This window comes from Antechinus flavipes, chromosome X, assembly GCF_016432865.1.
Source record: "Antechinus flavipes isolate AdamAnt ecotype Samford, QLD, Australia chromosome X, AdamAnt_v2, whole genome shotgun sequence".
In the NCBI taxonomy this organism is placed as follows: Eukaryota; Metazoa; Chordata; class Mammalia; order Dasyuromorphia; family Dasyuridae; genus Antechinus; species Antechinus flavipes.
The window spans coordinates 4,459,784-4,480,943 of NC_067404.1; the positions used below are offsets into that span (position 1 = coordinate 4,459,784).

General features: G+C 41.2%; 1 protein-coding gene and 1 long non-coding RNA gene across 68 annotated transcripts in view; one reads left to right on the plus strand and one right to left on the minus strand.

The window, feature by feature from the left end:
• The window catches only part of LOC127542985 (uncharacterized), a 74,963-nt gene extending 56,161 nt beyond the window's left edge, over window positions 1-18,802 (plus strand). For 13 of the 23 annotated variants that reach the window (XR_007948994.1, XR_007948991.1, XR_007948990.1 and 10 more), the window contains one exon: window positions 18,238-18,802. This is a non-coding gene — a long non-coding RNA (uncharacterized LOC127542985). Of the gene's footprint in view, window positions 1-18,193; window positions 18,216-18,237 lie in introns of all 23 variants that reach the window. The other 10 variants (XR_007949005.1, XR_007948995.1, XR_007949006.1 and 7 more) reach the window with 4 other exon arrangements.
• LOC127542973 (uncharacterized) overlaps window positions 1-21,160 on the minus strand; it is a 294,969-nt gene that overhangs the window by 201,736 nt on the left and 72,073 nt on the right. For 26 of the 45 annotated variants that reach the window (XR_007948954.1, XR_007948959.1, XR_007948958.1 and 23 more), the window contains 2 exons: window positions 19,221-19,269; window positions 18,640-18,692 (listed from right to left, as the gene is read on the minus strand). The exons of 12 other annotated variants lie outside the window; for them this stretch is intronic. The gene's annotated coding sequence lies outside the window, so the exon portion shown is untranslated. Of the gene's footprint in view, window positions 1-18,332; window positions 18,427-18,580; window positions 18,693-19,220; window positions 19,270-21,160 lie in introns of those variants that run through there. 7 more of the 45 variants (XR_007948964.1, XR_007948983.1, XR_007948981.1 and 4 more) reach the window with 5 other exon arrangements.

Genomic DNA, 21,160 nt, shown 5'->3' on the forward strand with positions numbered 1-21,160 from the left:
TTAAAGGCAGAAACTGTCTTTTGTCTTTTTTAAATCTTAGCATAGCGTCTGGCACATAGAAGACATTTAATAAATACTTACTGATAGACTAAAAAAAAGTCACATTGTTATGTGAGACAGGAATAAAAGTAGGGATAGTGGCAGAAGGCATCAAAGAAATATAAATCGAAGGAGAATGGAGAAGAGGAAGCTGTAAGGGAAACGTTTCAATTTTGTTAGTGAAATAAGAGACAATGTTCTCAACTGAGACAATGGTTAACGGGGAAAGGCATGGGGAATCTGAAGAGGGATAGAAAGGTTTGGAAAAGGGGGTGGAGCCAAGACCGCAGAGAGTAGATACATCTTTTTCTAAGCTCTTTCTCACCTCTCTTAGATCAACATCAGATCAAGCCTCTGAACTAGTTTTGGAGTGACAGAAGCCACAAATATTTGGAGTGTAACAAATTTTCAGCAGAAGATATTTTGGAACAATGTGAGGGAAAATCTGTCTAAATTGGGCACAGGGGGAGGGTGGAAGGGGGATAATGGTCCATCATTGGCTACTATATCCTGCTTCAGTAGCAAGTGGATCAACAGAATACCTGTGAGACCTCCCTACAGAAGGCAATTTGTGAGCCCTTAAAACCCAGCATAATGTGGGACTTGGCCACTTCCACTTAGCATGGAAAGGAAAGCAGCAGTACTGGCCCCAGAGAAGCATGAAGCAACTGTACCCTGTAGAGGAAGCTTGAGACAATCTCCCCTTTGCCATAAGAGCAGACTTCAACCCTTAAAAATGAGCAAAAAAGCAAAAAGAGCTCTTACCATTGATAACTTTTATGAAGACAAGGAGAAACAGACCTCAAACCCTGAGGACACTAAAGGCAAACTGTCTCCAGGTGAAACTTCAAAGGATGATATTAATTGGTCACCATCTTGCAATCTCTCTTGGACAAATTTGAAAAGGATTTTAAAAGAGAAAAAAATGGAAAATGATAACTTTGAAGGAGAGTTTGGAAAAGAAAACACAAAAAAAAATGTGAAGAAAACTCCTTAAAAATAGATTTGGTGAAATGGAAAAAGAATATAACTCCTTAAAACATAGAGTTAGTAAAACGGAAAAAGAAAACAGCTCCTTGAAAAACAGAGTTTGTGAAATGGAAAAAAATATACATTGGACAAAACAACTCATTTAAAAAATCAATTGGCCAAATGTAAAAGCAGATTAAAAAAGCTAACTGAAAAAAAATCACTAAAAATTAGAATTGAACAAATGGAAATGAATGGTTCAATAAGACTTCATGAAACAGTAAAAAAAAAAAAAATTAAAAAATTAAAAAGGAGAAAACGTAAAATAACTCATTGGAAAATCAACTGACCTGGAAAATAGATCCAGAAAAGACAATCTAAGAATTATTGGAGTACCTGGAAATCATGATGAAAAAACAGCTTAGACAACATCTTTAAGGGAATCATCGAGGAAAACTGCCTTGATGTCCCAGAACTAGAGAGTAAAATAGCCATTGAAAGAATTCACCAATCACTTCCTAAAAGAGATGCCAAAATGCAAACTCATAGATAAATTTCAGAATTATCAGATAAAGGAAAAAATACTGCAAGCAGCCAGAAAGAAATGATTCAGATATCAAAGAGCCACAATCAGAATCACTCAGGCCCTAGCAGCTATCACTTTAAAGAATTGAAGGGTCTAGAATATGATTCCAAAGGGCAAAAGACCTTGGACTGCAACCAAGAATCAACTATACAACAAAATTAAGCATTATTTTCCAGGAAAAAAAGATGAACATTCAATGAAATAGGTGAATTTCATTTATTTTTGATGAATAGACCAGAGCTGAAAAGAAAATTTGATCTTCAAATACATAACACAAGAGAAACATAAAAAGTAAAAAGAAAAGAAAAAAAAATATGTTTTCAAGGTTAAAAAGTTTATATCTGCTTTTGGAAAGATGATGTTAAACTCTTGAGAACTGCATCTTTGTTAGGGGAATACTTAGAAGGAGTATCATCTGATTTTATTGTGATAATAAAGAAAATAAACGATGGGTAGAAAAGAGATTGTACTGGAAGAAGAAGAGAGAGGAGGTAAATGGGGTAAATTGTATCACATGAAGAGGCAAAAAAGGCCTATTACAAATGAAGGAAAAAAGGGAGGGGGGATAAGCATTGTGTGAATGTTAATCTCACTGGATTTGGCTTAAAGAGAAAATATCAGACATATTTAGTTTTCTAGAGAAACTTGTCTCACCCTAAGGGGAAGTAGGAAGGGAAAGGGGGAGGTAATAGAAGAGAGAACAGAAGTTAAAGGGGAAAGGGATAAGAAAGGGAGGAGAGGATATAAAAGGAGAGAGCTGCTTGAGAGAGGTGGTAGAAGAAAAATGCTGGAGAGAGGAAAGGGGGAAAGGAAAGAGAAAAGTATAACTTAAGGGAAATAAGATGGTGGGAAATACAGAGTAATTTTAATCGTGAATGTGAATGAAATGATTTCTCCCATAAAATGGAAGCAGATAGCTTCCATGGATTAAAAGCCAGAATCCTACAATATGTTGTTTACAAGGAACACATTTAAAACAGAGTGATACATACAGAATAAAGGTAAAAAGTTGGAGCAGAAAAGTTGGAGCTTCAGCTGAAGTTTAAAAAAAAAAGCAGAGATAATGAAACTGATCTCAGATCAAGCAAAAGCAAAATTAATCTAGTTAAAAGTTAAGGAAGGAAACTACATTTTGCTAAAGGTAGTGATAATGAAATGATATCAATACTAAACATATATGTGCCAAGTGAGAGCTGTAAGAAGAAAAAGAAAGCAAAACTATACGAGTGGGGGACTCAACCGTTATTAGGAATAGATAAAATGAACCACAAAATAAATAAGAAAGAAGTGAAGGAGGTAAATAGAATTTTAGAAAATGACATATGACAATTCTTTGGAGAAACATTAAATGGGGACAGTACAGAGAACCTACACAAAAACTGAACATGTATTAGGGCAACCTCAAAATCAAATGCAGAAAGGTGGAAATAGTAAATGCATCTTTTTCAGGTCATGTTGCAATAAAAATTATATGTAATAAATGATAAGGGAAAATAGACCAAAATTAATTGGAAACAATAATCTAATCCTAAAGAATGAGTGGGTAAAAAAATAAATCATAGACACAATTGATAATTTCACCCCAGATAATGACAATAATGAAGAAACATGCCAAAATTTATGGGATGCAGCCACAGCAGTTATTAGGGGAAAATGTATATCTCTAAATGTATATTTGCATAAAATAGGGAAAGAGAAGATCAATGAATTGCAACTAAATAAGTTAATAAAAAGAACAAATTGAAAACCCTCAAATAAATACCAACTTTGAAATTCTAAAAATAAAAAGGGAGATTAATAAGACCAAAAGAAAAGAAAATATTGAAATAATAAACAAAACTAAGGGTTGGTTTTATCAAAAACCAACACAGTAGATAAACCTTTGGTAAATTTGATTAGAAAAAGGAGAGAGGAAAATCAAATTGTTTGTCTTAAAAATGAAAAGGGAGAACTTTCTACCAATGAAGAGGTTATTAGAGCAACAATTAGAAGTTACTTTGCCCAACTTTATGCCAATAAATTTGATAACCTAAGTGAAATAGATGACTACATTCAAAAATATAGGCTGCCCAGATTAACAGAGGAGGAAGTAAATTACTTAAGTAGTCCCATTTTAGAAAAAAGAACTAGAACAAGCTATTAATCAACATTCTAAGAAAAAATCCCCAGGACCAGATGGATTTACATGTGAATTTTGCCAAACATTTAAAGAACAATTAACTGCAATTCTATATAAACTGTTTGAAAAAACAGAGAATGAAGGACTCCTACCAAGTTCCTTTGATGACACAGACATGGTACTTATACCTAAACCAGGTAGGATGAAAGCATAGAAAGAAAATTATAGACCATGCTCCCTAATGAATATTGATGCAAAAATCTTAAATAAAACGTTAACAAAAAGATTACAGAAAATCATCCCCAGGATAATATACTATGACCAAGTAGGATTTATACCAGGAATGTAGGGCTGGTTCAATATTAGGAAAAGGATTAGCATAATTGACTATATCAATACCCAAACTAACAAAAACCATATGATCATCTCATTAGATGCAGAAAAAGCATTGGATAAAATCCAACATCCATTCCTATGAAAAACACTTGAGAGTAATAAATGGACTTTTCCTTAAAATAGTCAGTAGCATTTATTTAAAACCATCAGTGAGCCTCATATATCATGGGGATAAACTGGAACCATTCCCAGGAAGATCAGGAGTGAAACAAGGTTGCATACTATCACCATTACTATTCAATATTGTATTAGAAATGCTAGCTTCTGCAATAAGAGTTGAGAAAGAGATTAAAGGAATTAGAGTAGGTAATGAGGAAACAAAATTATCACTCTTTGCAGATGATATGATGGTATACTTAGAGAACCTCAGAGATTCTCCTAAAAAACTATTAGAAATAATCCACAATTTTAGTAAAGTTGCAGGATACAAAATAAATCCACATAAATCATCAGCATTCTCATATATCATTAGCAAAATCCATCAGTTAGAGATACATAGAGAAATTCCATTTAAAATATCTGTCAATAGTAAAAAATATTTGGGAATCTATTTGCCCAGGGAAAGTCAGGAACTATACGCGCAAAACTACAAAGCACTTTCCACACAAATAAAATCAGATATAACCAATTGGAAAAATATTAAATGCTCTTGGATAGGTCAAGCGAATATAATAAAGATGACAATATTACCCAAACTAATCTATTTTTTAGTGCTATACCAATCAGACTCCCAAGAAATTATTTCATAGACCTGGAAAAATTAATAACAAAATCTTTCTGGAAGAACAAAAGGTCAAGAATTTAAGAGAATTAAGAAAAAATTCCAAAAGAAGGTGGCCTAGCTGTACCAGATCTAAAATTATATTATAATGCAGCAGTTACCAAAACCATTTGGTACTGGCTAAGAAAGAGAGTAGTTTATCAGTGGAAGAGGTTAGGTACACAGGACAAAATAGTCAATGACTATAATAATTTAGTGTTTGACAAATACAAAGACCCCAGCTTTGGGGATAAGAACTCACTATTTGACAAAAATTGCTGGAAAAAAAATGCAAACTAGTATGGCAGAAACTAGGCATTGACCCACACCTAATACCATAGATCAAGATAAGATCCAAATGAGTTCATGGTCTAGACATAAAGAATGATATCATAAACAAATCAGAAGAACATAGGATAGTTTACCTCTCAAACCTGTGGAGAAGGAAAGAATTTGTGGCCAAAGAAGAAGTAGAGATCATTATTGATCACAAAAAAAATTTTTGATTATATCAAATTAAAAAGCTTTTGTACAAACAGAACTAAGGCAGACAATTTGATAAAATCCAACATCCATTCCTAATAAAAACACTTGAGAGTATAGGAATAAATGGACTTTTCCTTAGAATAGTCAGGAGTAACAAAGAGAAATTCCATTCAGAATAACTGTTGATACCATAAAATATTTGGGAATCTATCTACCAAAGGAAAGTCAGGAATTATATGAGCAAAATTATAAAAAAGTCTCCACACAAATAAAGTCAGACTTAAATAATTGGAAAAATATTAAGTGCTCTTGGATCGGCCGAGCGAACATAATAAAGATGACAATACTCCCTAAACTAATCTATTTATTTAGTGCTATACCAATCAGACTTCCAAGAAAATATTTTAATGATCTAGAAAAAATAACAACAAAATTCATATGGAACAATAAAAAGTCGAGAATCTCAAGGGAATTAATGAAAAAAAAATCAAATGAAGGTGGCCTAGCTGTACCTGATCTAAAATTATATTATAAAGCAGCAGTCACCAAAACCATTTGGTATTGGCTAAGAAATAGATTAGTGGATCTGTGGGAAAGGTTAGGTTCACAAGACAGAATAGTCAACTATAGCAATCTAGTGTTTGACAAACCCAAAGACCCTAACTTCTGGGATAAGAATTCATTATTTGATAAAAACTGCTGGGATAATTGGAAATTAGTATGGCAGAAATTAGGCATGGACCCACACTTAACACCATATACCAAGATAAGATCAAAATGGGTCCAAGACCTAGGCATAAAGAACGAGATTATAAATAAATTAGAGGAACATAGGATAGTTTATCTCTCAAACTTGTGGAGGAGAAAGAATTTGTGACCAAAGATGAACTAGAGACCATTACTGATCACAAAATAGAAAATTTTTGATTACATCAAATTAAAAAGCCTTTGTACAAACAAAACCAATGCAAACAAGATTAGAAGGGAAGCAACAAACTGGGGAAACATCTTCACAGTTAAAGGTTCTGATAAAGGCCTCATTTCCAAAATATATAGAGAACTGACTCAAATTTATAAGAAATCAAGCCATTCTCCAATTGATCAATGGTCAAAGGATATGAACAGACAATTTCCAGAGGATGAAATTGAAATTATTACCACTCATATGAAAGAGTGTTCCAAATCATTATTGATGAGAGAAATGCAAATTAAGACAACTCTGAGATACCACTACACACCTGTCAGATTGGCTAAGATGACAGGAAAAAATAATGATGAATGTTGGAGGGGATGCGGGAAAACTGGGACACTAATGCATTGTTGGTGGAGTTTTGAACGAATCCAACCATTCTGGAGAGCAATCTGGAATTATGCCCCAAAAATTATCAAATTGTGCATACCCTTTGATCCAGCAGTGTTTCTATTGGGCTTATATCCCAAAGAAATACTAAAGAAGGGAAAGGGACCTGTATGTGCCAAAATGTTTATAGCAGCCCTGTTTGTAGTGGCTAGAAACTGGAAAATGAATGGATGCCCATCAATTGGAGAATGGCTGGGTAAATTGTGGTATATGAATGTTATGGAATATTATTGTTCTGTAAGAAATGACCAGCAGGATGAATACAGAGAGGACTGGCGAGACTTACATGAACTGATGCTAAGTGAAATGAGCAGAACCAGGAGATCATTATACACTTCGACAACGATATTGTATGAGGACATATTTCGATGGAAGTGGATTTCTTTGACAAAGAGACCTGAGTTTCAATTGATAAATGATGGACAAAAGCAGCTACACCCAAAGAAAGAACACTGGGAAACAAATGTGAACTATCTGCATTTTTGTTTTTCTTCCCGGGTTATTTATACCTTCTGAATCCAATTCTCCCTATGCAACAAGAACTGTTCAGTTCTGCAAACATATATTGTATCTAGGATATACTGCAACATATCCAACATATATAGGACTGCTTGCCATCTAGGGGAGGGGAGGGGGTGGAGGGAGGGAGGGGGAAAATTGGAACAGAAATGAGTGCAAGGGATAATGTTGTAAAAAAAATTACCCTGGCATGGGTTCTGTCAATATAAAGTAATTATTAAATAAAAATTTAAAAATAAAATAAAATAGTCAGGAGTATATATTAAAAACCATCAGTAAGCATCGTATGCAATGGGGAAAAACTGGAACCTTTCCCAGTAAGATCAGGAGTGAAACAAGGTTGCTCACTATCACCATTATTATTCAGTATTGTATTAGAAATACTAGCCTTGGCAATAACAGTCAAGAAAAAGATTAAAGGAATTAAAGTAGGTAAAGAGGAAACCAAACTATCACTCTTTGCAGATAACATGATGGTATACTTAGAGAACCCCAGAGATTCTACTAAAAAGCTATTAGAAAACATTCATAATTTTAGCAAAGTAGCAAGATACACAATAAATCCCCATAAATCCTCAGCATTTTTATACATCACCAACCAAATCCAACAGCAACAGATACAAAGAGAAATTCCATTCAAAATAACTGTCGACAGCATAAAATATTTGGGAATTTATCTACCAAAGGAAAGTCAGAAATTAGATTAGAAGGGAAGCAACAAACTGGGAAAACATCTTCAGAGTTAAAGGTTCTGATAAAGGCCTCATTTCCAAAATATATAGAGAATTGACTCTAATGTATAAAAAAATCAAGCCATTCTCTGTAAGAGGCTCTGGACCTGACCCTCCTGGAGTGAGTTGAGACGCCTTTGTGTCAGGCCCACCCTAACCCGGATCCCTGGACTACCACGCTGGCAGTGCTGGCGTGGTGGAGCCTGGCCTGGTCTAGGGGCAGGGGAGGCACAGAGAGATTGGGCTCCTCCTTCGGGGAGGGATTGGGGAGGAGTCTCTAGCCCGATTGGTGAACAGCAAGGAGGAAGGAAAAGAGCTATAAAAAAGAGCGGGCACGGGACAGTTCGGGGAGACATGGCTGACTTGTAACATCAATAAACATCACTGTGTTCTATCAACCTCGGCTCTCTGTCTGGTGATTCCCTCCTCCCGTCTCCACGAGGAGAGCCGGAGACGTCCGAAGCCCCGTCAGGCTCGGGGAAGCTGGAAGAGGCAGTCACTATTGTGGTTTCCCGTTTTCCTGTGACCTGGTCCGGCCCCCAACAATTCTCCAATTGATAAATAGTCAAAGGATATGAACAGACAATTTTCAGATGATGAAATTGAAACTATTTCCACTCATATGAAAGAGTGTTCCAAATCACTATTGATCAGAGAAATGCAAATTAAGACAACTCTGAGATACCACTACACCCCTGTCAGGTTGGCTAAGATGACAGGAAAAAATAATGATGCATGTTGGAGGGGATGCGGGAAAACTGGGACACTGATGCATTGTTGGTGGAGTTGTGAACGAATCCAACCATTCTGGAGGGCAATCTGGAATTATGTCCCAAAAGTTATCAAACTGTGCATACCCTTTGATCCAGCAGTGCTACGACTGGGCGTATATCTCAAAGAGATACTAAGGAAGGGAAAGGGACCTGTATGTGCCAAAATGTTTGTGGCAGCCCTGTTTGTAGTGGCTAGAAACTGGAAAATGAATGGATGCCCATCAATTGGAGAATGGTTGGTTAAACTGTGGTATATGAATATTATGGAATATTATTATTCTGTAAGAAATGACCAGCAGGATGAATACAGAGAGGCTTGGAGAGACTTACATGAACTGATGCTAAGGGAAATGAGCAGAACCAGGAGATCATTATATACATCAACAACAATACTGTATGAGGATGTATTCTGGTGGAAGTGGATTTCTTTGACAAAGAGAAGATCTAACTCACTTTTACTTGATCAATGATGGACAGAAGCAGCTACACCCAAAGAAAGAACACTGGGAAATGAATGTAAACTAATTGCATTTTTGTTTTTCTTCCCGGGTTTTTTCTACCTTCTGAATCCAATTCTTCCTGTGCAACAAGAGAACTGTTTGGTTCTGCACACATAGATTGTATCTAGGATATACTGTGACATATTTAACATGCTTGCCATCTGGGGGAGGGGTGGAGGGAGGGAGGGGAAAAGTCGGAACAGAAGTGAGTGTAAGGGATAATGTTGCAAAAAATTATCCACGCATGTGTTCTGACAATAAAAAGCTGTAAGTAAAAAAACAAAACAAAACAAAACAAAACAAAACAAAACAAAACAAAACAAAACAAAACAAAACAAAACAAAACAAACAAACAAAGAAAAAACCCAAAAATTTATGCAGACAAGATCAGAAGGGAAACAATAAACTGGAAATACATTTTTACAGTCAAAGGTTCTGATAAAGTCCTCATTTCCAAAATTTATATAGAATTGACTCTAAGATATAAGAAATCAAGCCATTCTCTAATTGATCAATGGTCAAAAGATACAAACAGACAGTTTTCAGATGAAGAAATGGAAACTACTTCTAGCCCCCATATGAAAAGATGCTCCAAGTCATTTGTTCTATTAATGTTATATGATTTTTAAGAGAAGTTCGAATCTGCTTTTATAAATGATGCTCTCAGGCTCAGTTAAAGTAAAAGTAAAATTTAATTGTACAATGCACGGGATAGAATGCTTGCAATAACAACACATATAGCAAATAATACACAAGAGGCAAAGAATAATAAAGATTATGATTAGAATAGCAGAGAAAGAGAGGGAATACATTATTCAGTACGATCGAGGGAGCTTCAACTCTAATTGGACGGCTGGGAAGGCCCCAATATTTCAGCCTGTGAGTCTCGATCGGGAAAGTCCTAGGCAGATCGTCATCTCCATAGGTGAGGCTTCAAAGTGGGGAATGCTTTGCCCACTCTTTATAGGGGTCCAAACAAAGAAGGCTTTGGGCCAAATGAAGACCTCATCTAAGACAAGGACGCACCAACTAGGGCTCCAGGTGGTTATAATCAAATGTTGCATTGATAAGGAGGCCAGTCCTTATCAACAGCAACAGTTCCAAGGAGTGGCGAGTTCCTGGAATCATATAATTGGAGCTAAAACACAGGTGGTACATGCCTGTCTTATAGATTAAAAAGGAAAGAGTTGAAATATATGTTCTTATGGGTCAAGGAACGGTCAGGTTTTCATAGGAGAAGGAGTTAAAATATATGCTCTTGGGGTGAGAGGGTAGTCAAGTCCTCACAGGGGGAGTCACATCCTTCCTCGATTGGGTTCTCATGGTTTACATGGGAATTAGGTTCATATGGGGAAAGTCATGTCCTTACAATGATGTGAAATGAACTTACTACTAATAAGATTTCTTATTCATCATTATTAATCAGAGAAATGCAAATTAAGAGAACTCTGAGATACCACTGTACATCTGTCAGATTGGCTAAGATGACAGGAAAAGATAATGCTGGATGTTGGAGGGGATGTGGGAAAGCTGGGACACTGAGAGATTCTTGGTGGAATTGTGAACACATCCAGCCATTCTTGAGAGCAATTTGGAACTATGCCCCCAAATTTTCAAACTGTTTTTGCTCAACCCTTTGATCCAGCAGTGTTACTACTGGGCTTATATCCCAAAGAGGTATTAAAGATGGGAAAGGGACTCATATTGCAAAAATGTTTGTAGCAGCCCTTTTTGTAGGAAATTGAATGGATGTCAATCAATTGGAGAATGGCTAAATAAATTATGGTATATGAATGCTACGGAATAGTATTGTTCTGTAAGAAATGACCAGAAGGATGATTCCAGAGAGGCCTGGAGAGACTTACGTGAACTGATCCTGAGTGAAATGAGCAGGACCAGTAGATCATTATACACTTTAACAACAATACATATGAGTATCAATTCTGATGGACGTGGCTCTCTTCAGCAATGAGATGATCCAATGCGTTTCAATTGTTTAGTAATGAAGAGAACCAGCTACACCCAGCGAAAGAACTCTGGGAAATGAGTGTGGACCACAACATAGCATTTCCACTCTTTCTATTATTGTCTGCTTGCACTCTTATTTTCCTTCTCAGATTATGTTTATCACCTTTGTAAATTCAATTTTTCTTGTGCAACAAGATAACTATAAATATGTATACATATTTCATATTTAACATATACTTTAACAAATTTAACATGTATCAGACTACCTTTCATCTAGGGGAGGAGGTGGGGGGAAGAAGGGGAAAAGTTGGAACAGAAGGTTTTGCAAGGGTCAATGCTGAAAAACTACCCATGCATATGTTTTACAAATGAAAAAGCTATAATAAAAAAAGAAAAATATTCACATCCCTTGACTATTGATCTATTGAAGAATGAATATTGGTCTTCTAGATCTGTGTCTATTTCAAATAGATTTTGAATATCAGAACTTTATTCACACACACAAAAAAATCTCAAATGAAAAGAAAAAGAAATGTTGTCTAATAGCATTTCTGATTTACAATGGTCTCTCCAAAACAATTTCCATTCTAATTTTTATTTAGAATTACAATAACAACACAAGCAATAAATTTCAGATGACATCAATTACATTTTCAAATTATTACATATGAAAATCATTGACCTTATTAGCATTGACATTTTAAAACCACTTTAAAGTTATCAGATATGGAAGAATAACATAATATAATAACATAGCTCTCAGCATATGCCAGCCACTGTGTCAAGCACTTTACAAACATTATATTATTTTGATCTCACAACAACTACCTTGGGAGGCGGGTACCATTTTCTTTACAAATCAGGAAACTGGGGCAAAGAGAAATAAGATAACTTGCTTAAAATTTCACAGTTAATACATTTCCACAAGGTGGGGAGAAGGGGTGCCCAGCAGAGGTTGAATGGCTTTCCCCACCTCCTATTCTCATTCTAGGTACTGTCAGGGGCACCTGGACCTTCCTAGGCAGCAACTGGGCACAGGGACACTGGGGTCACTGTAAGTATGGGGCCCTACTTTGGCTATTGCACTTTACTTCCACTAGGTGTGGCAGAACGTAATTTAAAGTTTTCCTATAATTTTAATCTTACCTGAGATTAAAGGGGCTAACAGAGATATGGGATGAAATATTCTGAACAATAGAGATACATTCATGACTCCAGGTGAAGGGAATGGGGAGGGCAGAGGATCAAATTAACCAGGTTATCCTAGCATCAACTTGGCCCTGACTGAAGAAAGAATCCCTGAGTGCCCTGACCACGACACTCAGATTCCCAGGACCTAAGCAGCCCTCTCAGTAGTTTCGGGGGAACACTACTTTGCAGCACTTTAAAGTATTTTTTCCTCAGCTGCAGGACAGAGCTTTAGGATTCTTGGTTCCTTAGACTTTAGCACTAAAGCATTGCAAGTGAAATGTTCTTTCATTATCCCTTCCATGAGACCGAGTTCTTCTACTGCTGCAGTGCATGGTTTTTCACACATTCTAACCTAATGCAGATCTAAGTGAAAGCTCCTGGGAGGTCTCTGGATTTCTCTTGCCTCCCAGTCACAGGCTCGAAATCCATGCTGAAAGATAATTTATATTTGAGACTCGTGGCCGGCCATCAGTCTCCCAGGTCTTATTCCAGGACACACTGCAGCCTGACGAGATCAGCCTCTCAGTACTGTTGCTGCTGCCGCCCGCCTTAGGTCCTGGGCATAGCACAGGTGTGCAGAGCTTGGGAAATAGCCCAAAGGACAGAAGAAAGCAGTAAGAGTTTTATCCAGCGTCCCTGAAGTCTAATCCAGGAACTAGATGGGAGGGGAAAGAGAAGATTCTTCGGAAATATCCCCATTATCCCCAAATCAAATCAAAGCTCATTATCAGGAGTCCTTGTAGTTGTCATAATTTGAAAGCAGCCAGGATTGGTGCTGAGACCTTGGCACCTTTCTTATTAATGAGTTCTTTTGGGTCTAAGGGTGAGGAACTGGTCCCCATAGCAACCAGGCCTAATCCTATTGAGAGAAGTGTTTTAAAGCACCTCAGAGGTTTCTGGAATTTGGTAAATTAAGAGTCTCTTTCCTAGGGGAAATGAAGTATGTGAGATAAAAAAAAAGGCTATGTATGACCACATTTGGTACATCTGGGGCTTGAAAAACACTCACCCAAGTGAATGTATTCTTTCCCTAGTGTGAGATAATTGCTTTCCATTGACTTTACCCCACTTGTTAAGGTGAAAATAGAACGGCAATTGAAACATTCAAAAATACAGAAAAGAAAAAAATGGAAGGATGTTCAGGAAGAATAAGAGGAGAAGGAGGAGGAGGAGGAGGAGGAGGAGGAAGAGGAGGAGAAGAAAAGGAGGAGAAGGAGGAGGAGGAGGAGGAAGGTGAGGAGAAGAAAAGGAGGAGAAGGAGGAGAAGGAGGAGGAGGAGGAGGAGGAAGAGGAGGAGGAGGAGGAGGAGGAGGAGGAGGAGGAGGAGGAGGAGGAGGAGGAAGGTTCCATTTCTCTCCTGACTCTGGAGGGGAGGTTGTGAGCAGCTGGAGAGCTGCCTGCCCCTAACTCCCTACCCTTCCCTTTCCCCACCACAGCCCTGCCATCCCCTCCAGAGATCCCAGAAGCTCTTGGGCTTTTCTCTCTGGGTGTGTATCAGGTAAGTCACTTCCCCCTCAGAAGCTCAAAATTCCTTTGAATCTTCGAGGTCTGCCCTCCAACCCACCCACTCCCGGCCTCCCCAGTGATTCCCATCCCATTTATTCCTCTCTGAGAAAAGAGGCAATGCAGCCTCTTTTCACTAGTCACAGAACTAAACAGAAACATGGTGAAAATGGTCATCCCATGGGACACTATGGTAAAACTGTGGACAGTGCTGCTAAAGGCTTCCCAGGCTGGCTTCCAGCTGAAGTGGCCCCAGCTGTCCTTGTCTCTGCTACCAAGGACTAGTCTCGATCCTTCCTTAACAGTACCTGTTTCCCAAGCCATTGAAACTCTCCTGACTTTCTACCAGCCCCAGCATTTCTCCTCCAACACATTAGCCAACCGCGAAGTGACTCTGTTATCCAAGCCTTGCGCCTAATCTGACCATCCAAGGTGTAGACACAGTCTCCCTGAAGTGGAAAGCAGGCTGAGACTTTAGACCATGGCCGAAATTTAGCCGCAAGCCTTGCTTTGTCCCAGGGAGGACCCGAAGGAAGCCCTCTTAGAGTGAGCAGACTTTGGCACGCTGACGGACCGTGCCTCAGGAATGAGGAAGCAGACGTGGTCGCTGGTTATGGCATCGCCACCGCCACAGAAGGGGTTGCAGGGCTTCATCCCTACCCGATGCCCATTTGGCACAGTAAGTGCATTCGGGGCTGTACCGAAGGCTTGTCCATAGGGGAAGGAAAAAAGGATCCTATCTACACTGATGGCAGGTAGGCATTTCGGGTAGTACATGACTTGGGGATGCTTTGGAAACTGGCGCTGCCTCACCTCCTCAGGATACCCATTAAAAGTCAGAAACTGTTACATATATTGGATTACTTGCCATCTAGGGGAGGGGGTGGAGGGAAGAAGGGGAAAATTTGGAACCCAAGGTTTTGCAAGGGTCAATGTTGAAAAATGATCCGTGCGTATGTTTAGAAAAGAAAAAGCTTTAATAAAAAAATCAGAAACAGGTGCCTCGTTGATTAGGCCGTTTAGTCCTTCTCCAGGTCATGGAAATAATACAAATTCCAGGGCACAGCCAAGAAAACAACACACGTGCCCACGGAAACGATTTAGCTGTCCAAGCCTTTGAACCCTCAGCTTTAAATGCTTTAAATCCTGAAGGGGTGGCTCCCATAGCACAGCTCCCCATGGAACATTCACTGTGCCCCACTGCTAAGGCCTTAGCATATTCATCTCCACTAGAAGGTCTGCCTAGCCTCTTAGCCTAGAAAACAAAGAAGAGATAGCTCCAGCCCAGAAAGAATGCTTGTGACAAAGCAAGAAAACTTCAAAAGGAGGGATGGCAACTTGATGAGACTCCAGGACTGTGGGTTGGCCCAAATGGACTTGGAGGACTCCACAAGAACTTATTCTTCGATATGGGTGGAGCCGGCCCAAAAAGACTGGAGAAGGAGTTTTCTCAGGGCTCCTACCAGCACCTAGGAGGTGGGTCCCGCCTCTCCCAAGCACAAAGCCTCCACGTTTCTGCAGCCAGCTCTTGGGCAACGTTCTCTTCCGTATGTCCCCTTTGAAAGCTGGCAGAAGGACTTGATTCGGTTGCCACCTGTCCAAGCTTACCAAGATGCTTTGGCTATGGTCTGTATGTGTTCCCAGGGGGAGTAAGTGTTGCCCTGTCGTACTGCCCCAGCCTCTGGGGTAGCGAATCTCCTCCTAGAAAAAGCTTCCCTTGTGGGGGTTTCCTAAATACTCCGTGGTATTCACAGGGGGTTCCTTAGGTGCCAATCACCCCTGCACATGAGGAATAGCTGAAAGAGGTACTTGGATACCCGAAACCTCCCTGGCTACATTTTCGGAAGAACTAGGTACCCCCGGTCCAAAGTCCTTCTTTTGCCCCGTAAGCTTTCCATGTAGGCCATTTGGTTCCTACAAGCTCAGTCCTTAAGAGGAAGCCCAATGCCACTGTGTACCCGTAGGTGGAAGCAGAGCAGCCACAGGTTCCTGCCTACACTACTGGACTGGGTGGGCTCAGAAAATATCCGCAACTTAGCAACTTGTCTCACAGCCCCTTTCTCTGGAAACTCCAACAGAGACCAGCTCTTAATCCAACCCCATTACTGGGCCTACTGGAAATGCCCCCAACATCTCTGAAAACGCTCAGTGGAGGCGGCGTGATGCAGTTACCTTTTGGAATCCCTACTTGCACCCCTGCTGCAGCCAAACTCCAGGGACTGGAGTCCTGGATCCCCCTGTCACGTCTCCAAAGGGGAGTACTTGGAGGGGAGAACCTGCACATCACCTGACCGAGAAAACAGAGGAGTCAAACAGCCGAGAAAGACAGCAGGCCCAAGACTGAGACGCAGCGGACAGCAGGTGCAGACCACTAATTCAAAGGGGGTCTAAGAACGTACAGCTGCCTACCCTCTGAAGGAAGCCTTTGCTTTCCTGCCATTATAATAGTTTCTGGCCTCTTATTTTTCAAAATGTTTATTCTTCTCCTAATCCCTGTACTCTGTCAGGAGGCCGAAAGGATTCCCTCTGCCCCCCCCCCCCAATAACCCACGGAGCCACCTCCAGTGCAATGCTTTTCAGAACACTTTAAATGCCTGTGGACTCAAGGTCCCACCCCCTTGAAGCTGTAGCCTCAGGTGCCCCGTTAGAAGCCTGGATCTTGACCCCAATGGGAGGGATGTCTTTTGCTGGTCCTGGACAGCGGGTCCCTCCAAACCTGCTCCTCTCTGGGCTGAGAACCACCCGGTCCCAGTGTGCCTCCCAGAGAAGCATCTTATGGAAAGGCAGCAGCTCGGGTCCCCGACCACTTTCTCCTGACACCACCAGAGTCACAAGCGCTGCATCTAGCTATGGGGGAGAGGACCACCCTAACGCACCAATATATAGCTGAGGTGCAGGTTTGAGGGCCCCCAGCACAGCTGAGCCTTACCTACAAGGTCCTTTACACTTGGGAGTCCTGGGCACAAGCAGCAACATGGGCCCCCACCTGGGATCATTAAATCACAGACAGTGTAATTTTACCTTCCTTCTAACTCCCTCCTGTGGGTGACTCTCCTACATGCCTCACTCGGCCCCTCTGGCCCCAGATTTTGTAGAACACGACAAATGCTCCCTCTGACAAGTGGGGTGCAGGAGCCTGCCTGCCAAATCAGGAGCCAGACCTCTGACCTGCGTCTTCGGAACGGCAACGGCCAAGCCTTCTATTCAAGTCCCAGCCCAGGCTGGGGTTTCCAGCCTGACCTTTGCTCCCCTGCAGGGTCGCCGTGGCTCAGTCCCCAGCCTGGAAGCTCTCTACCCCACGAGTTTCCCTGCCTCCCCCTGGGATTCATGCTCTAACGCCCTCCTGGCCGGCATTCTCTAACACCCGAGCCTTTGGCATTGACGTGCCCCTGTGCCCCTGGCCACAGCAATGCTCTTCCTACTGGCTCCAGCCCCGAGCCTCTGGGGAGGCCTTGGCACGCTTGTTCGCATCATGCCCTCCCCATTTGCCAGGAACTGAAGAGCTAAAAGAAGTCATAAAGGCCGGCCGTCACGCGGAAAGAACTCACAGGCTCAGGCGCCGCAGATTCAAGGGGCAAAACGTTTTATTATGATGCCATAAATCAGGCACAGTGCCCTAGTGGGACTCACATTTAGTAAGGAGGAAGTTGGGACCTTTTGTGAGAAAAGACTCAACGCTGGGGTACACTGAAGATCGGGGGTGCTGGGCAATGGTTTCTGGTAGCTTCTCTGAAAGAAGTCAGGCTCAAACCACCTCAAATCAAGCAAAGACACTGATTTGGCCATTTGCTTAAGTAAAGGGTAAACCACACTGGGAACCTCCTCTTTAAGGGGGTGGGGACACCCAGCAGAGTGATGTGAGGGTTTATTCAGAGAAGGGAAAGGAAGCAAAAAATAGGAGAATTTGGCAGCAAGTTGGATGAGCTCAGTAGATTTTGCACTTCTTTTACAATCCCAGGTCGGGCATGCATGAGCAAGGTCCCTGTGAAAAGGGTAAAAACCCTTTTGTTCCGGAGCGGGGGCAGCGCCTTATACATGGAAAAAGCAAAGGGTCCTTTTATTCCAATGAAGTCTCTGAGAGAAAGTGGTAGAACTGCTGGGGCTGCGGCAGCAGCAAACACTCCATGATTCCCCTCAAAGACCTGTGACCCAAATCCCTTTGGGGCCAGGAAGAAATGTCTCATTTTCCATAACTGTTTCCAGCTGATAAGGGGCATAGACCTGCTCCTGCTTAAAGGCTTAGTCATGAGTGAGTGGAGCTGGATGGGAATTGCAGCCCAGCACCTTCCACAGGTGGGAGGAGCAGCATCCACAGGTGGGAGGAGCGGCAATCACAGGTGGGAGGAGCGGCATCCACAGGTGGGAGGAGCGGCATCCACAGGTGGGAGGAGCGGCATCCACAGGTGGGAGGAGCGGCATCCACAGGTGGGAAGAGCAGCATCCACAGGTGGGATCACACTTCCAGAGGCTGAGGTGCTGACAGATAGCTGTCCTGTAGGGCCCTCTGAAATCTGATTAACACTTGTCTGAAAGACACAAATCTTATTAAAATGCAAGGACTAAATCAAAAACAAAATATTAATTAGGAAAGCATCACTAGAGAGGACAGTAAATTCCCCCGGAGCTTGTCCCCAAACCCTTTGAATGTAGCTGCTGAGGAAGGTCAAGTATCCCACTGACCTTCTTGAGGATCGGTCGGCCCATAGTGCAATTTGTTGGAGGGGGTGGATGACAACGCACCAGGAAGTATTGGCCAGAGCACAGAGACCCCCTTCAGAAGCAAAGAGGTGGTCTAAAGTGAAGCAGGAAAAATTGGAACAAAAGGTTTTGCAGTTGTCAATGCTGAAAAATTTCCCATGCATATATCTGGTAAATAAAAAGCTATCATGGAAAAAAAAAGAATGTGCTCCATTTTCACCACAGCATCAGACATAGTGAGGCTGACCAAATGCGTGGCAACAGGGAAGCAAGGAGAAGAAGCACCGAACCCAGGAGTGAAGTGGGCTCTGGAGGGGGAGAGGTCACCTGTGGGAAATATCCTGTACAAAACTGCACTGAAATTCTCTTCTCTTCTACAAACCACGCCAGCAACATCTCTGATGTAGTTTCAATAATCAAGAGAATAACAGCCAGGTCTTACAATATAAAGACCCGATTATTCTTATAACATTTTGAAACATTTAAGGACCTTGTTTCATAGAAATTACACACACACACACACACACACACACACACACACACACACACACATTTCCTGACTGGTCAGTTTATTATGACTCCATATTTTAGGACTGAAAACAGCAATATCCTACATACTTACATTGTGCTCATTTTTTCTACTGATCACTTGCTCTCATTATGGAAAACTGCTATAAAAGGAAAAGCAAGAACACAATTATAACAGTATCAAACTGGTCCTTCTGGCTTAAGTCTAAAGGCACACGGCTGTCGGAATAAAGCATTCTTGGGTCTGTTGGACTTGAGGTAAGAGTCACAGTCTACAAGCAATCATGTGGTCACCATTCTATCTCATACACAGACTCGGGAAAAGTAAATTGGGAGACCTTCCGAGTCAAAGAACACAGCTGGGAAACAGGATGGGAAGTTCTCACAATAATGAAGCCAAAGCTTGTCCTCTCAGCTTTTGCCAGATGCAGACCTCCACCTCTGAGTGTGCAGGATCACTCCCCTCTGAGTAGGCTGTGACAGCTCTTTCCAATGAGGACTGACTGGCTTGATGGGCCATCAGACAATCATACCTGAATTCAGAGCTCAAAGCAGCATCAGCGAGTCCTAAGAGATTCTGTCTCCAATAGCAAGTTTCATTCTCGGGGCTTCAGCTCTCAAACATCACATACCCGAAATAACACTTATTGCCCGTAAGCTTCCATAGGTAACACTGCGAGACTAATCACAGAAAACCCACAACATAGTGTGATATCTAAAAGATGGTTTTCAGTTCGACCATTACAGAAAACACTTTTTATCCTGTTTTATTTTTCCAAGGACATGCAAAGATAGTTTCCAACATTCACCTTCAGAAAACCTTGCGTTTCAAATGTTTCTCTCTATCCTCCCTAAGACAGCCGGCAATCTGATATAGGTTGAACATGTGTCAGGATCAGTATCCTAAAGATACTCATCATGTTGCACACACAGAGGAAATTAGACAAAAAGGAAAAAAATTGAGAAAAGGAAAAAGAAAAACAAAAACAAGCAACCAAACAACAACACAGGTGAAAAATACTGTGCTCTGCTCTAGAGTCAGCCTTTGTAGTCCTCTCTCTGGATGCAGATGGCCCCTGCCATCCCAAGCTTATTGGAATCGCCTGGAATCACCTCAGTGTTGAAAAGAGCCAAGTCCCTCCCAGTTGATCATCACATAACCTTGTTGATACTGTGTACAGTGTTCTCTTGCTTCTGCTCACTTCCCTTAGCACCAGTTTCTAAACTTAGACTCCTCTTCCCCACATCTCTTTAAACAGTGGGAACCTCTGTAAGGTGACTCAGTACAACCCATTAAGTTAGCCTTGTGACAATGACAAGGTTTGCCAGCATGCTCCTACGTAAAAATTTCACTTAACATTTTTCACTTGGTTTTCTTCTCATCCTTAAACTAATCCTGGCATAAAGCCCAGTCATTAGAAAACTCTTCTGTATCACAAAAAGATCTGTAGATTCTCATTAATCCCGCTCCTTGTTTGGGACTTTGTTCAGCCATAACAAGTATTTCCAGGGCTGATGGCCTATATACCCTCTCACAATATGGTGTCAAGGACCTTAGCCAGTTTACAAATTGAGGGGAATAGACAAAGACCCAGAGAAGGGGCTGAGCTTCTTGCCCCCCCAGGCACACCCCCTCTAGCCTCAGGCCTGCTGTGGGCTCTGCTCTGTGACACCTCCCCCATCCTGGCAAGGGCTGGGGGCATACATTAATTGGGGAGCATACTTTCATACCTAGAGCCAAGTGCTCACAATAAGCAGCAGTCACCAATTTTACATTTAACGCTATGGCAAGAAGGACAAATATCTGAATGAAGCATCTCACAATGTTCATAAATAACAGACACGTTGGCTTAGCTGTAACTCCCGCAACTTATAAGCAGGGACACCTAGATGCATTAGTGGATTGAGATAAATGTTAGGGCTCAGAGAGTGCTGGCCTTCGGGCCTGACCCTCCCCCCAACCCCATCTGCAGCTGCTGGTTTGGGGAGATGCTGGGCCAGGGTTTCTAGGGCCCCGCTGCAGTTGCTGCCTCC